The sequence below is a fragment of the Tursiops truncatus genome, chromosome 10 (genome assembly GCF_011762595.2).
Source record: "Tursiops truncatus isolate mTurTru1 chromosome 10, mTurTru1.mat.Y, whole genome shotgun sequence".
NCBI classification, from domain to species: Eukaryota; Metazoa; Chordata; class Mammalia; order Artiodactyla; family Delphinidae; genus Tursiops; species Tursiops truncatus.
The window spans coordinates 70,724,225-70,741,197 of NC_047043.1; the positions used below are offsets into that span (position 1 = coordinate 70,724,225).

The 16,973-nt window shown below is 42.4% G+C and overlaps 1 protein-coding gene and 1 pseudogene across 3 annotated transcripts in view; both read right to left on the minus strand.

Annotated features, from left to right (window-relative positions):
• Positions 1-16,973, minus strand: part of ARHGEF3 (Rho guanine nucleotide exchange factor 3) — a 305,882-nt gene that overhangs the window by 149,873 nt on the left and 139,036 nt on the right. The window lies entirely within an intron of this gene.
• LOC101327899 (oxysterol-binding protein-related protein 9-like) lies at positions 4,491-6,693 on the minus strand (annotated as a pseudogene).

Sequence of the window (16,973 nt, forward strand, 5' to 3'; positions counted from 1 at the left end):
CACACCAAGTGCCCAGATCTTGGTTTCAAAGTACCAGTCTCCACTAAAAGGACCCAGAGCTCTTTGGAGAAGAGGCTGATTTTAGGGCTGGGGTAGGGAAAATACAAGATGAGCCTGAAACATGTTGATGTATCAAAAGTAATGAAGTACTCTAAGAATGATGGATGAGGCACCAACTTATAGGGCTCTCACTAGCCAAAACAGAGATCCATGACCCCATAATATAAATAAATATAATATATATGATTTAAATAAATGAATAAATAAATGGTGCAGGGACACCTCTTCTGTATGGAACACTAATAAACACAGAAGGGATGATGGAGTTAAAAAATCATCGATGGATGCTAAACTAGTGGGTTAACATTTCATGAGGGATAGGACTCTTCCACAGTTTCAATTTCCTTGTAATTTAAAAAGGGAAAAATTGTAACTTTACAACAGAGAAATTTAGAAAATGCCGCCTGAACTAAGTAACCAAAGCTAATGTCACCAACACTGGTACAAACTGATACCGTGTATCCTCTGATGTGATACACAGAGAAAGACACCATATCACTTCTGTCATATTCCTGTGAAAAATGCACAGCTTAAAAAAAGTATTCTTCCATCACTCCAGATATTTTTTTAAAATGCATAATCCAAAGACAGTCATGGAGAAACATCTAATAAACCCACATTGAGGGAAACTGTACAACCTAACTGGTTTCTACTCTTCAAAACTGTCAAAATCAAGAAACACCAAAAAGGCCTGGGGAACTGTTCCAGATTAAAGGAGACAAAAGAATATGTGACAATAAATGCAATGCATGACCCTGAATTGGACTCTAGACCAGGAATAACAACAGCTATAAAATACATTATTGTGACAGTTGACAAACTTTAAAAATGAATGGTGGAGGCTTCCCTCATGGTGCAGTGGTTAAGAATCCGCCTGCCAATACAGGGGACACGGGTTCGTGCCCTGGTCCGGGAAGATTCCACATGCCGCAGAGCAACTAAGCCTGTGTGCCACAACTACTGAGCCTGCGCTCTAGAGCCCGCAAGCCACAACTACTGAGCCCAAGCACCACAACTACTGAAGCCTGTGTGCCTAGAGCCTGTGCTCCACAACAAGAGAAGCCATCTCAATGAGAAGCCCACGCACTGCAACAAAGAGTAACCCCTGCTTGCCGTAACTAGAGAAAGCCCACATGCAGCAACGAAGACCCAACACAGCCAAAAATAAAATAAATAAATAAATTTAAAAAAAAAAGAATGGTGGAGGAGTTAATATATTTTGTCAATGTTAAATTTTCTGCTTCTGATAATCATACTGTGTGAGGATGCTCTTGTTCTTACACTGAAGTATTTGGGGCTAAAGGGGTGTAATGTCTGCAATTCATTCTCAAATAGGAAGAAAAATAATTTACATTTATATGTTAAATACATATATTCTATATCTCTATCTATCTTTAACTATCCATATCTATCTATTTATCTATCTATCTATCTACTGAGAGGCTGATACACAGAGACACAGAGAAAGCAAATGTAAACAATCAGTGAAGGTGGTTAAAGAGTTCAGAAGTATCTTATCTTAGACTTGCAACTTTTCTATAAGTTTGAAATAATACTAAGTTGCCAACAGTAAAATAAGTTCACAAATAACCTGCACACTCTCACCACTCCTCAAGAAAAAGACAAGCCCATAGACACTCATTCCTCTTCAGGGCATCTGATATCCACCGGTTGCCCAACTCCAGGGGGCCTTAGGCCCTCAGGGCTCAGCTCTGCAGGATCTGCTAACCCTTGGTGCCTGCAGGCTCCGGGATCCTACAAGGCAGTGAGACTGCCCAGGCACTTCAGCAGAACTTGGTTGGGTATTAGCTGGGACACAATTCCTTAGGCCTGAGAAGAATATAATTTAAGGCTTGTTTGATCAAAATAGCTCTCTTCCAAACAAAACTGGAAATTCTCACAAGAGGCTCTTTATTTTTAAAGATGTTTCTCTCAGTAGAAAGAAACAGCTAAAAGGAAAATAACTGTGTAATAGGTAATACCCCTCCCCTCAAAACAATGTACTTGAATATGCCAACAATGTGTCTTAATGTAGTTCCTCAGAATGTGGCCTCTGGAAGGACTGGACCTCTCTCCTTGTCCAACTAGAGTTCATTTGCACAAAGGAGGCCACCAGTTTTCAGACTAGTCTTGACTAACTTGAGAAAATGCTCCTGGCAATAGTCTGCAAAGAAGCTGTCAGAACAATAACGTGAAAGCCAGTTACCGTTTCTGATGTGGTGTCTGGAAAGATGTCAACTGTGATTAGAGGGACATTTTCCTTCTGCAGCTGTCTCTGAAAGTGGAGGAGGGCCTCATCACAACCCCAAATTATAGGAGAGAGGTAAAGGGCCGCCAAACCCCAGGGACATGCAGGTATTCAGGGAATCCTTCCTTCAGCAGCACTATCATGTCCTGTCAAGTTTTGAGTAAAAAAGCAAAAGTTGTGATAAGCCACAAGTGGGCTGCAGGGAGGGGGAAAGGACTTTGTGCTAAATTTTCTAATCCTGAATTTTTGCTTCAAAGCCCATCCCAATCACTTTTATCCTGAGGTCTGAAACTGAGATCTGGATTTTGCAGAATCAAAGCATATTCATCCAGCATTTAATCCATTTCCCAGGAAATCAGTGTTTTACTAAGAGTAGAATTCTTTCATGTCCAGATCTTTCCTGGGCACTTCTAAGGACTAATCCAGCACACAGGACAAGCTCAACAAATGTTTGTTGACTGACACACATGAACAAATGAATCCAAAATAGTGAATATAAAACTGTAGAATTTCTTTTCAGAAAGACTAAAACACCAAGATGTGCCATCCATAAAATTCCATTTTTGACTCTGGGACCCACAGTATTTCTCATTTCTTGGCAATAGAAATCCAGGGACTTCCCTGGTGGTCCAGTGGCTAAGACTTCACGCTCCCAACGCAGGGGGCCTGGGTTAGATCCCTGGTCAGAGGACTAGATCCCGCATGCATGCTGCAACTAAGAGTTCTCATGCCGCAGCTAAAGATCCCACATGCCACAACTGAGACCCGGAGCAGCATGCATGCATGCATGAATAAATAAATAAATAAATAAATAATCCAGGAACAACAAGAGACTCAGATGAATGAATTTCACTCTGTAGTTTCATTCATTCAACAAATATTTTATTGAGTACTTATTAGGTGCCAGGCACTGTGCAAGCTGCTGTAGATACATTGGTTAACAAAAGAGATATGGTTCCTGCCCTCAGAGGGGACAGAGACGATAAAACAATAAGCAAATAAAAAAGCTAGTTTTAGGGTGTACTAAGTGTTATGAAGAAAGTAGACCAGGGTAATATGAAAGCCTATGAAAGGTGGGGAGGGGTAAAACTACCGGAGAGAAAGGTCAGGGAAGCTTCTCAGAGGAGGAACATTTGAGATGACACCTAAGTGATGGGATGGAGCCAACCAAGCAAAGATGGGGATAGATGGGGAGTTAGAGCTCCTAAAGGCCCCTCATCATTAAAGGTTCAAGTTCTCTCCTTCCACACACAGTCCCTAATGCCTGTTCTGATTGGCCAATGCCCATGGATGTGTGCTGGTTCCATATCTGGTGCCTGTTCTGATTGGCCAGCGTCCATGAACATGATTATGTGGAAGAACATCATCTCCTATTAATAAGAGAACTGTACTGAGGCAATTTTCTTTCAAGTTCATGAGAACCGTATTGAGGCAATTTTCTTTCAAGTTCATGAGAACTGTATTGAGGCAATTTTCTTTCATGTTCATGAGAACTGTACTGAGGCAATTTTCTTTCTCAGTTTATTTGAAGAGAAATTAAGGGTGAATAATTTTACTCATCTTTGTGTTATTGTTAGTCATGAACACGGTCCTGAATTTCTCAAGACTTGTTAGTGTCTGTAAGACCCTATGCAAAGTCAGGTCTGGTCTACTTTTTTTTTTTAAAGGTTGGAAAAATTACTTTATGAAGCCTTAAGAAGCACTGAGTATAAACTGTAGTCCAGAGTTAGATACAACTTAATACAGTTCAATTCCAAAATAAAAGTTATTGTAGGTGAGACCACGAAATTTCCTAACACGTGATTTTAATACGCTGCGCTAAATTTTCTAAAACAACTCAGAGGAACCAATATTTACAGTAGATGGAGTATTTATGAAAACTCTGGCATCACCTATATTATATACATGTATATATGTGAATATATATATAGAGAGAGAACCCAAGATTATATGAACTAGGAAACATATGTTGTATATTTCAACAGCAATACTAGAGTGCAGAATTTGAGACTAAGATTTATAACATGGGATTTGGAAAAGGAGCAGACATCTTGTTTTCAAAACCTGAAGTTTTTCTCAAGATCCAAGTCAACATTGTAACTGCCACAGAACAGGAAAAAGGGAAGCTTTTCTCGCTTCAATTGTTCATCTGCATCAGAAAGTCCAGGAGACAGGAACCACTGCAATAAGAAGGGAGTGAACAGGTTCTCCCAAAGGAAGACTGTTACTTCATTATGCCTCCTGCCCTGGTCACCAGGAGCAAACTTTGCATTTCCCAACCTAATGCTTGGCAGCACCAAGACGTTTCAGTAATGGTTCATCATAAACCCTGCATTCTCCATCTTCATGAGGTAACCTTGTCTCCCATTGAATTTCCTTTCCCTTCCTTTCTTGGGCTTCTGCTCTTTGTCTTTCTTCAAGTCTATGCTTGGCTTCAGTTGCTGCATCAATGTCTCTGATTTTTAAGTTGAAAGTGACATCCTTCCAAAGGCAGTGGGTTTCGTACTCATTCTGATCTTCCAACTTCCTCACTTTCTTCTTGATTATAGGCAACTTCTTGGTATCTATAAAAACTACATTTTCCCCTGTTGAGTATTTTGCATACAGTACACCATTCCATTCCCCTTCAATTGAGCAGAAAGACTTCTTGTCATTTGGAGAAAAAAATCTCAGCAGTGGGCTTCCCTGGTGGCGCAGTGGTTGAGAGTCCGCCTGCCGATGCAGGGGACATGGGTTCGTGCCCTGGTCTGGGAAGATCCCACATGCCGCGGAGCGGCTGGGCCCGTGAGCCATGGCCGCTGAGCCTGCGCGTCCGGAGCCTGTGCTCCGCAACGGGAGAGGCCACAACGGTGAGAGGCCCTCGTACCGCAAAAAAAAAAAAAAACCAAAAAAAAAAAAAAAAAAAAATCTCAGCAGTAATTCTGTGCTTCTTGCCCCCATAGAAAGGTTTAGTGTGGAAGACGATATTGGCACTTTAGCCAGTTTTGGAACAATTAATATTGCGTTCTCCACCTAGTTCCACCTAGGGCACTGTAAGGATAGACCTTCCATAACCATTGGGGAATGTGAGAATGTAATGTTCATCAGGGTCTAGACACGAGACACAGCCCTGTCCTATGTTGTGCACCCCAATTGACATCCCAAGGAATTGTGATTTGGTCCAGATATGAGCACTGAATTGTATCTTCTTGGTAAAACACTCAGCATAAAAGGCTGAAACTGGTGGATCATGGTTATGCTATTCTTGGAAACCCAGGGAATTGGTCCTTCTGAAACTAGCTCCACATTCTCTTCAGTATCATTGGTAATGTCCAGTGATACTGAAGGATCTCATCCAAAATGGGGTTGTACGGCTTTTTGGCAACCGATCCTTTCCTTCCTGTGTGAAAGGCTGAGAGGTACCATTTTACAACCTGAACCATTCAGTCTCTGGCATCCTTCTGATCACTAATACTCACAAACAGGTCCGGATGTGCAAAAATGTCTGCATACATTTCTAAAAGAGATCTTCTTTCAAGAGTAAATGTTGGAAGAACTACTTTAGTAAGATCCATTCCAAGCCTAACCTGTGACAACAGAAGCATGATAACACTCTTGTGCTCTTCCACCAACCCTGCCTCCCCTTCATCATCTCTATCATCATGTGAATAGAAAAGGTCAGCATCACTTGTTCCATTGGACATGGAAGAATTAACTGATTCCGTGGTATCTGGGCGCTTTAGACTATTTCCTGAGCTGCTGTGTGTCAAGACTGAGGCAGAACCAGAGGAATCTATTAAGTGCTTTGGGGATGAGCCACTCTGATGGAATTCATCCGCATTATAGAATTCATCTTCACTGCTAGAATAAGAGAACTCTGGGACTGTGTTTGGAGACAAGCTGGCATGGCTTGGAGAAGTGAGACTGCTACTAGGTGGTGAGTGCTCGCTGCCTGTACTGTTTGGTGTTGGAGTCTGATGATGTCCCAAGATAGTAGCTAATACAGGTCCAACTGGTAGAGAAGATGGACGCTGCTCTGACTTACACAACTGAGTGGGTTCTGGAGGTAAGACAGTCTGGGAGGGCATTGTGTTGATCACAGGTTCCAAGGGACTAGGCTGATATATTGCATCCATAGGATTAATAGTACTTTTAGTGATCTGCAGCAACACAATGCAGTGTTTAATTGATTCTACCATGCTATTTGCTGTCTCTTTGAGAGTTTCAATTTTCTTTCTCTGTTCATCGTCTTTGCAGTTTTGAAGTTTGTCATCAAAAAGCTTTAACTGTTCTATCAAGATCTGTAGGTAAGCATCAGCCTCTGTAAGTTTCTTATCAAAGTCTTGGACACTAGGAACAAATCCTGAATCCAAACCTCCGCAAGTAGCCATCAAGCCAAGGCCCCCACCCTCTGTGCCTCCAGGGAAGGGAGCCGAGGGCTGATTCTGGGCACCCCCTCTTCTCCCTCCTCTGCTGGATCACGAGGCTGATGCCTGGTCTACTTCTCGTCTCTAACTTCATTCCCTTTGCTCTGCGCTCCAACCTCCCATAATCCCAATTCCTCTTTCCCCATGTTTCCTCTGCCTGGAACCCTCTTTCCTCCCCCTTTTCTCTCAGCCAACTCCTCCTCATCCTTCAGATATCAGCTTGACATCCAAGATAGCTCCAAACCACATTAAATCTCCCAGTTATGGCCTCTCAGCCTCATGTGCCTCCTCTTTGTTGTACTAACCCTATTAAAATGTTACCCTTGGGGCTGCCCTGGTGGCGCAGTGGTTGAGAGTCCGCCTGCCGATGCAGGGGACGCGGGTTTGTGCCCCGGTCCAGGAAGATCCCACATGCCGTGGAGCGGCTGGGCCCGTGAGCCATGGCCGCTGAGCCTGCGCGTCCGGAGCCTGTGCTCCGCAACGGGAGAGGCCGCAACAGTGAGAGGCCCGCGTACCGTAAAAAAAAAAAAAAAAAAAATGTTACCCTTTACTTGTGTGATAACTTGGTTAACGTCTGTCTCCTCCCTCAAGCTAAGTTCAAAGAATGCGGAAACCAGATCAAGTTCACTTACTGTGGTACTTCTAGCGCATTCTGTTATGTGGGCACATAGAGTATAAAGCTTTGCGGTCACCATCTTGAAACTCTTAACTTTTTTAACAAGGGACCTGAATTTTCATTTTTCACTGGCCCCTGCAAATTACGTAGTTGGTCTTGGGAAGGAAAGAATGTATAGGGGCTCTTCTGTGGTGAATACTCATTCTGAGGCCACCATCCCTAAAAACCCAAAGCAAGTTTGACTACCAAGCATTGATTTGTTCAAATATTAAACAAATATTTATTGGACGTTATGTGCCCACATAGTGGAGCCCTGCTGAGTGCAGAGCTCTGTCCATGAAGGTGGCCCTCTTCCTGCCTTCCTCTTGGACTTCTTGATCCCATGCCAATTAAAGATGCTTCTGACTTCTTGTGGGATATATCTCACCCTAGACTTCACCACTCTCTGAACAATCTGTTGATAGGTTTCACAGGACAGGACCTCCTTGGCACGGGCCCAACCCTGAAGATAAGAAGTACTTTCCCCATTAGAACTTCAGTCCTGCCTTCAACCTGCCAATAAGACTCAGGCCAAAACAGAAACTTCATCTTGCAGAAGTACTTTTTTAATCTCCCTAATTTTAAAGGCCTGGTTCACCTCAGGATATTGTAAAAGGTTTGCCAGAAAGTGGCTCTCTGAGTTTGGCAACACTTGCCTGCTGCGTTTTAGCCTGGGCTCATCACTTATGCATCAACAAACATTTACTTTCAGCAGGCACAGACTGACAGTGCTGCTCTACTCACTGGATATCTCAGATTGACAAACAATGGACAAATGCCACACAGTAAATTAAATTTACAGGCAAGTTTGGAAACACTAAGTTTTTTAGCAAATGGTAATACCATATTGAAAGAGGAACAGCAAAAATGGAAAACGATGTTACTCATCAGAACAGAGTATCACCAATATGTTAGGGAAAATGGCAGAGAGAGCTGAACACCAAGAATTTCAATATATTTTTGAACTTTAAAGAAAGAAAAGTGATGCTGCTTTACACCATTTGGATATATACCTTGGGGTACTGTTTCCCAAAGGATCAGTCTGGTACCTTGTGGCTTGTAAGATCATTCTAGGCAGTATGCTTACCAGCTGCCTTGGTTTGGGCTCCCCCCGAAGCAGATCCTGGGTAAAGATTTAGGTATAAGCTGTTCACGTGGGAGGTGATTCCCAGGAAGAACTGGTGGGGAGTGGGAAAGTGAGGTGGCAAAAGGAGGGAGGCCACAAAAAGTTGTAAAGCCACCAGGTTACAGCTGTGGGCAGCCGGAGTAAAACCCACTGGGCCCCCCCCCCGCTGAGAGACTGTGTAAGACACACCTCATAATTTTCCACTAAGGGGTGGGGAGGTGGAAGTATTTAATCCACCAACTCCTGCCTCTCACTGATGGGGAGGGGCCGCTCGGGACGTTAACCCCCTTGGCTGGAAACCCCTGCAAGTTGAAGGACACAGGAAGTCATAAATGGGTCTAGGGGACTCTGGAGGTGATTTCTGGAGTGAGCCTAGGCAATATGAGTGGGGCATTGGGAGAGTCTGCTCTGACAGGCTTTACCCAGCAGCAGATCACGTAGAAAAGTTATCATGTTTTTAATTCACTGTTCATTCTCAGTCCATCAGACTGGGGCTACCTCACCTTTAACACCCACCCAGTGCTTACCAACCTCAATCTTTCCCTCTCTCCAGGGTGCAAAGAGACTCGGGCAACAGCATCTAGCTAGAATTTAGTTACTCTGTTTTGTGGGTATCTATTTATCTTAATACCTGTATTCAAATTTGGGCCAGCATACTGGTTTTACATTATAATAATACAACCTTTCCATTAAAGATAACTATAAGGGAAAAACTGTCCGTCTGTAGAAAACTATTAAGTGTTTTACAATGTTAAGGGCTATGGTAAAAGATGATTCATAAATGAGTGAGGTTTAGGAAACACTCTCTTTGTGGAAACTCCCTCTCATAACTGTCACACAAAGTAACTGGCCCACGATCTTGCTGCTCCTGACAAGTACAGAAAAAGTGACACTCTGTTGCCCTCTTCCCTGGAATGAGTGAAAAGAGACTCCTACACAACCCCACCCCCCCAACACATGCCCGTCCTTTCTGGAGAAGATCTGTAGCCCTCCATCTGCCCAGTCATGGATTAAAAATGAAATTTGTATCTAACAGGTCTAACTTTAGCCACAGGAAACAGGAGCACTTGGGGGACCCAAAGGGTTAGCCAAGCTTTGTTAAAGGATGGGCACATTATCTTTTCTGAACCTTCTTCCTTCCCCTTTTTGGGAGGAGAGGGGTGGAGGCTAAGCTTTGGAGAGTGATCGGGAAGTGAGGCCTGTTGGATCTGTTTCCTGGTCAGCTGTGTGGGAGGTTTCACTGTTGTCACTGTCTGCCTCTCAAACTTATGCTACATATCATTAGGACCAAGTGATGCCCACTTTAGAGTATACTATAAAAAATATTTTGATGATGAAAATCACTCAAATGAGGAATTAAATAACGCTCTATGTTGAAAATGTCTAGACACCTTGACCACAAATACGAAATGCTTCTGTGAAGAAAAGAAAGTTTAAACCTAAGTAGTTTTTAAAACTTACATTTGTATATATTTTCTAGCTTACTTACAATGTGCACAATTTATAGGTCTGCTTTATAAATTTTCATCAGAAGTTGCCAGATCACAAGTGTTGTTACTCTCTGATCTGATGCATAAGTAGCAAAATAGAGAACAATTATCCAGTGGTTACCTATTTTTTAAGGGCACCGAACTAACTGTATGATCTTAGGCATTTCACATTCCTGCTCTGGATCTCAGTTTCGTTATGTGTAAGACGAGGGCATTGGACCAGGTGACCTCCAAAGTTTCCTTCTAACATTGTACGCGTGTATGACAACACGTAGCCAAGGAGATTGCTGGGTAAGGGGCGGGGGGAATGAGAATGGCAGAGATTGGGAAACACTTTCTAGAAGTAAATATGATATTCTGTTTTTGCCTCAAAGTCACAGATGACAATAATCATAGCTGTAAATTATGGTTTTGAAACACAATGTCTGTGTCAAGATTCCAGCACAGCCCAGAGCACTACACAAAGAAGGTGATCCACCAACGTGTGTTGAATGAGTGGACAAAGGCACCTTCCCTGAATATCTTTTGAGGACTCAAGCCTAATGCCCGATTATTTACAACAGCCAAGATATAGAAACAACCTAAGTGCCCATCAATGGATGAGTGGATCAAGAAGATGCGTGTGTGTGTGTGTGTGTGTGTGTGTGTGTGTGTGTGCGGTTAAAATAACAAGATGCCATTTCGCATCCATCCATCAGATTGGCAAAATTAAAAGCCTGACAATACTAAGGGTTGGAGAAATGAGGATTCTCATCCAAGGCTACAGGGAGAGTTACAGACTGGAGAGTAACTTGACAGCTTCCAGTCAAGCTGAGGATAGGCATGTTTTCCTGCCCAGCAACCCACTTTTAAGGACATAGTCTAGCGTAATTCTTGCAGGTGGTGGGCACTTAGAGGCCTGTACTTGAGGGATGCTCAGGATGTTTGTAACAGCAAAAGACTGGACATAACGGAAATATCTTGTAGTACGTAGATGGAGTATAGGACATGCACCAACATTTCCATCAGTGAAAACCCATCCATCAATCAGGTTCCTCCTCTCACACATGCCTGCCCAGACCATTACATTGCGCTGGGATATGCAAAACACACATCAGCTCCAACACTGCTAGTTCATGCCTCCCACCTGACTCATGTTTGGATAGCTGCATTTGTTTCCCTATAGTTTATTTTGATCCAACCAGAATTACAAGCATACAGGGCCTCCTTGCTTCTAGACTAGTGGTTCTCAAAATTTTTGGTCTCAGGACCCCTTTATACTTTTAAAAACTATTGAGGGCCCCAAGAGCTTTTGTTTATGTTGGTTATATCAATATTTGCAGTATTAGAAAATAAAATTAAGAATTAAAAACTTTCTTTCTTTTAAAAAGTAATGAGTGTATTATTACTTCTTAATCTAATTATCACATTTTAATGAAAATTAACTATATTTTCCAAAACAGAAAACGTAGGGAGAAAAGCAGCATTGCTTCATACTTTTATAACTCTCTTTAATGGCTGGCTGCACAGAAGACAGCTGGATTCACATATCTGCTTCTGTAATGAATCTGTTGTGGTGTGTTATTTTGGTTGATGCATACGAAGAAAATCTGTTCTGTAGTTACGTAGTTAGTACTTTCTAGGTCTCAGGAACTCCTTGGATCACACTTTAGAACCACTGTTTTAAATCACCCTACATTCTGCCAAAAGTTGTCTTTCACACAAACACAATCATGTCATTTCCCGCTTCCCTCAAAGCGTGAATGGCTGCCTATGGCTCACAAAGTTAAGTCCGAATTCTGCACAAAAACCCTTCCCATTTAGCCAATCTCGTGTCTGTCCAAACTCCATTACTGCTCTACTTTATATACTGGTACTCTACCCACCTCCGGGTACACACGCATGCCTGTCCTGTTCTGCTTGTTTGTGCCTCTGAGCCTCAGCTTTCCTCCTGCTAAGACTCCTGTGTATCTCTTGTAACCCCGTCCAAAGGTCACCTCCTCTAGGAAGCCTTCTCTGATTCACCCTTCCCTTGGAGTTTACTTTTTTGTGTTTCAAATACTTATTTTTTGAATAAGTAATTGAAGTGCATTGGATTAAATTCCAAAAGGGTATGCTGTACAATAGTAAGTAGACTTCTTTCCCACATCCATCCCTTCCTCTCCCAGGAGGCAACCATTGTGATTGGTTCCTTCTACATTTTTCCAGAGCTGCTCTAGACGTAAATAGGCTAGTCATTTCTTTTACCCAAATGGCATCATACTATATGCACTGCTCTACACTTGCTTAACATTATAGCTTGGACATCAAATTAAAATTGGCCTCATTTTTTCAATAGTTGAAGATTATATTTTTAAAATGTACTATAGCTTATTTATTCAGCCCCCCCACTAACTGGATACGTATGTGGTTTCCAACCTTTTGCTGCAGCAAATATCCTTCTATAGAAATCAATCTACACATGTGAGAGACTCTGTGACATTAATATCCAGGAGTGAAACTGCTGGGTCCAAGGGAATGTATATTTGTAAGTTTGATAAACATTGTCAAATTGTCCTCCATAAAGACTGTTCTAATTTATACTCCCACTGCCATGCATGAGAGGTCCTATTACCCTTGCCAAGCGGTGTTATCCAACTTTTCAATCTCCGTCAATGTGGTAGATGAAAAATGATACCTTGGTTAAGTTTAAATTGATATTTCTCTAACAAGATCAAATCTCTAGAGCTATGCTATCCAGTATGGTGGCCACTAGATACATGTGGCTGTTTAAATTTAAATTTTAATTAATTAAAATTAAATAACATTTAAAACTCAGCTCCTCAGCTGCACTAGCCTCATGTGAAGTGCTCACTAGTCATCTGTGTCTAGTGGCCTCTGTGTGAGACAGTGCAGATACAAAACATTAGTATCACTGTAAAAAGTTCTACTGGACGGTGCTGCTCTACTGCACTGTCCAATGGCTACCATGAGCACACACGTGGGTACTGAGCACATGAAATGCGGCTAATCTGAAGTGAGATGTGCTCTAAGTAGATAATACACACTGGATTTCAAAGACTTAGTATGAAAAAAAGAATGCAAAATGTCTCCATAATAATTTTTTATGTTGATTATATGTTGAAATGCTAACATTTCGATATACTGGGTTAAATAAATCATTAAATTAATTTCATCTGTTTCTTTTTACCTCTTTTTTTTTTTTCTTTTTACCTCTTTTAATGTGGCTATTAGGAAATTTAAATGTACACATGTGTCTCACATTCTGTTTCTACTGGACAATGCTGCTCCAGAGGGCACAGTGCGCTCTTAAGACCTGGATTTTAGCATTTTTCCTTTTACACAGAAATAAGTGTAGCTACTATTGCTATAAAGAAAAACAGACTCATTGGAATCTCTTTTTCCTCCTAGCCCTTCCCTGCCCCATGCAGACAGGGTGGGCAACAAAAGGAGAAAGGGCGGCAATGATCTTGATGACGAACAATCAGCCCTGAAACAAACCAGTACACTTCCCACCTGGGCGGCCACAGGCAGGAACCAGTGGCATCGCTGACCCCGAGCAGGGCCTGATTTCCTGGTGGCTGTTAAAACAATGTACCAGAGAACAAAGTGCCTTCAAAACTAATAATAGAAGAATGGCTCCAAATAAGATTTCCAGGACTCTGCGGGAACAAATTCCTCCCCTGCACCGACCCTAACCCACCTTCCACCCCTTGGCTTGACCTGGCCCCTTGGCTTGACCTGGCCCCTTGGCCTGACAAATGTCCTGTCCCAGCCCCAAACCCCCTGCATTCTCAGCAGTCTGTACACACAGACTGAGGGACAGAGTGGAAAGGGGAGACCCAGAGAAAGAGGTGGGCGGCAAGGGCTCTGCCCTAAAGGGCTGACGCGACAATGGTTCTATGGTTGAGACATGGCATATATGTTTCTGTCATCTGTGTCTTTAGCTTTGGCTATGAAGGTCAAGAAAACAGTTTTCACCCTTGGATGGGCACTGGCAAAGAGGGATGGGTGGACCAGTTTGTGCCCTGGCACTGACGTATTTTTGCCTGTGAGACAGGGTTTTGTTAGTAGGAAAGAAACACGAATGGCAGTTAGGTATAAACAGTCCATGATAGTTGCCACCATGATTAAAGAATACTATCTATTGTAGTAAACTCAAACTATATCTAGGTAGAATTTTTTTTAATGTTCAATTACCTTTTATTCTACTAAATAAACCAGTTTTAACATTTCAGTGTATATTCTTTCAGACTACAAAATTGTGTATGTTACATACAATGATATAAACATGCTGTTTTATCACGTTTCATCTCACTCAAAAATAAATACAGTTCTTCCATGTTAAGAAAAAAAAAAAAGAAAGAAAACAGTTTTGCAACATGATCCGTCAACTTGATAGATCAGAACATTTTCTATCCAGGTACTGAGGGAATGAGACCTAATTGTGTCTGAGCATAAGTCATCTGCTTGGAGGAAAACATTATTTTATTACCATTACCATCATCATCATGGTCATCATCATCATTAGCTGTGTGCCTTTGAACAAGTGAAATAACCTCTCTGGGTCTCAGGTGTATCATCTATAAAATATATGAGCTTTCCTATCTCATCCAGTCAGAAAGTTCTGTGACTCTACGCACATGCAAATGAACTATCACCAACACCTTCATTCTCATTCTCTCGCTGCTTTAAAACACACTCATTGGCCACATCTTCTTTATACGATGAGTGTCTTTTAAAGCAGCTAGAGAATGAGAATGAAGGTGTTGGTGATAGTTCATTTGCATGTGCATAGAGTCACAGAACTTTCTGACTGGATGAGATAGGAAAGCTCATATATTTTATAGATGATACACCTGAGACCCAGAGAGGTTATTTCACTTGTTCAAAGGCACACAGCTAATGATGATGATGATCATCGGATGAATGGATAAAGAAGATGTGGCACATATATACAATGGAATATTACTCAGCCATAAAAAGAAACGAAATTGAGCTATGTGTAATGAGGTGGATAGACCTAGAGTCTGTCATACAGAGTGAAGTAAGTCAGGAAGAGAAAGACAAATACCGTATGCTAACACATATATATGGAATTTAAGAAAAAAAAAAGTCATGAAGAACCTAAGAATAAGACAGGAATAAAGACACAGACCTACTAGAGAACGGACTTGAGGATATGGGGAGGGGGAAGGGTGAGCTGTGACAAAGCCAGAGAGAGGCAGGACATATAAACACTATTTTACCAAACATACGGTAGATAGCTAGTGGGAAGCAGCCTCATAGCACAGGGAGATCAGCTCGGTGCTTTGTGACCACCTGGAGGGGTGGGATAGGGAGGGTGGGAGGGAGGGAGACGCAAGAGGGAAGAGATATGGGAACATATGTATATGTATAACTGATTCACTTTGTTATAAAGCAGAAACTAACACACCATTGTAAAGCAATTATACCCCAATAAAGATGTAAAAAAAAAAAAAAGACACTCATTGGTCAACCAATATGAGTTAGACCCTGAGCCTGACACTGGCATACAAATATGGAAAAATGCTTCTTCCACTGGATGAAGTGTTTAAGAGATGGAAGGGAAGAGAAGAGGGTGGGGATGGAATGAATCATTAGAGCAGAGTTCTTTACCTGGGGCCAGGGGTCTGCACAGACATTTTAACAACTATGTGCAGTTTTCTAAAGAGAACATTCCAAGATGAATGTGACCTCAAGAAGGCAGGGGGCTAGTGATGTAAAGAAACTATGAGAGGCTAATTACCACACTAAATTCTTAGTCCATGGTGGGTGCCTGAAGAGTTAGCACCCAAGACAGTGCACAAGGTGTACATGGGGATAAACACACAAGGGATTTGAACCGGAGCCTCTTTGGTGCAAAGCCTGCCTCTTTCCCCTCACATCAGGGATAATCTGTTTACACTCGCCTTCTCCCTGCTGCTGTGCCTTTACCAGTGCTCCCCTTGCTCACATCAGAAGATTACAAGCATTTAACAGGCCAAGACAGTATCCCACTTGTTTGATCTGGGATGACTGTACTTGCCCAAAGCAGGGGGGGCGGGATTTGAGGGGGAGAGTTAGGAGGAGAGAATGAGATAACCCATGTGAAACACGCATCACTAGTTAGCATCTCAAAGGTACTAGCGGGTATTCATTCATAGAATATTTATTTAGGACCTAATACGTGCCAGCCCTTAGGTTACATGTTTTCATCATCTTCACCACTTATTAGTACCATATTTATCTCCCCCAACATGGCAGAGTACTCCACATAGTAGTCACTCAATAAATGTAGGTTGAGTGAGTAAATAGTGATGATCTCTGTGGTATATTAATTTATTCTTCAGCAAACTTTTATGCCCTTCCCTGACCTCCATGGCTTGGTACTATGACTTGCTCTGGCCAGTGGAACATGGGTGGACAGGACAATGTACCAATTCTGAGCCTAGGCCTTAAGAGACATTACGTATTGCTGCTTGCTCCTCTGGGATCTTCTGACCTGCACAGGAGAAGAATATACACTTGGGTAGCTAAGGGACCTGAATGGGGCAGACCATGCAGCCAACCTGTACACCTGTAAGCATAAGAATAAATGCTTGCTATTGTTTGCTACTGAGTTTGGGGTAGTTGTTACTCAGTGAAAGCTGACTGAGATATACTCTTTTACCCACACCCAGGCAGAGAGTGGCCCTGGCTTCTCTTATGGTGGGATTTCAGCAGTTGGGTCATTTTGTGGCTCCCCTTACCCCGTTTTCTCTAGGTTGGTAATGCCCCATTTAGAGAAGACAGCAGGGGCTACAAAGACCCATATTTTGGCCATCTTGGCACCTGGCACAGAGTCAGGCACAAAGCTGGTTCTCAGGCAGTGTCTGATGTGAAAGGATGGGCTGACCGTTCATTCTGGTGAGAGGAGCCCTGTCAGAATCACAGCAGGCAGCAACTTGGGCCTCAGATGCTCAGAGCCACTGGCTCTGCAGTCCTCACTGTGGGAAGTGGACCTGGT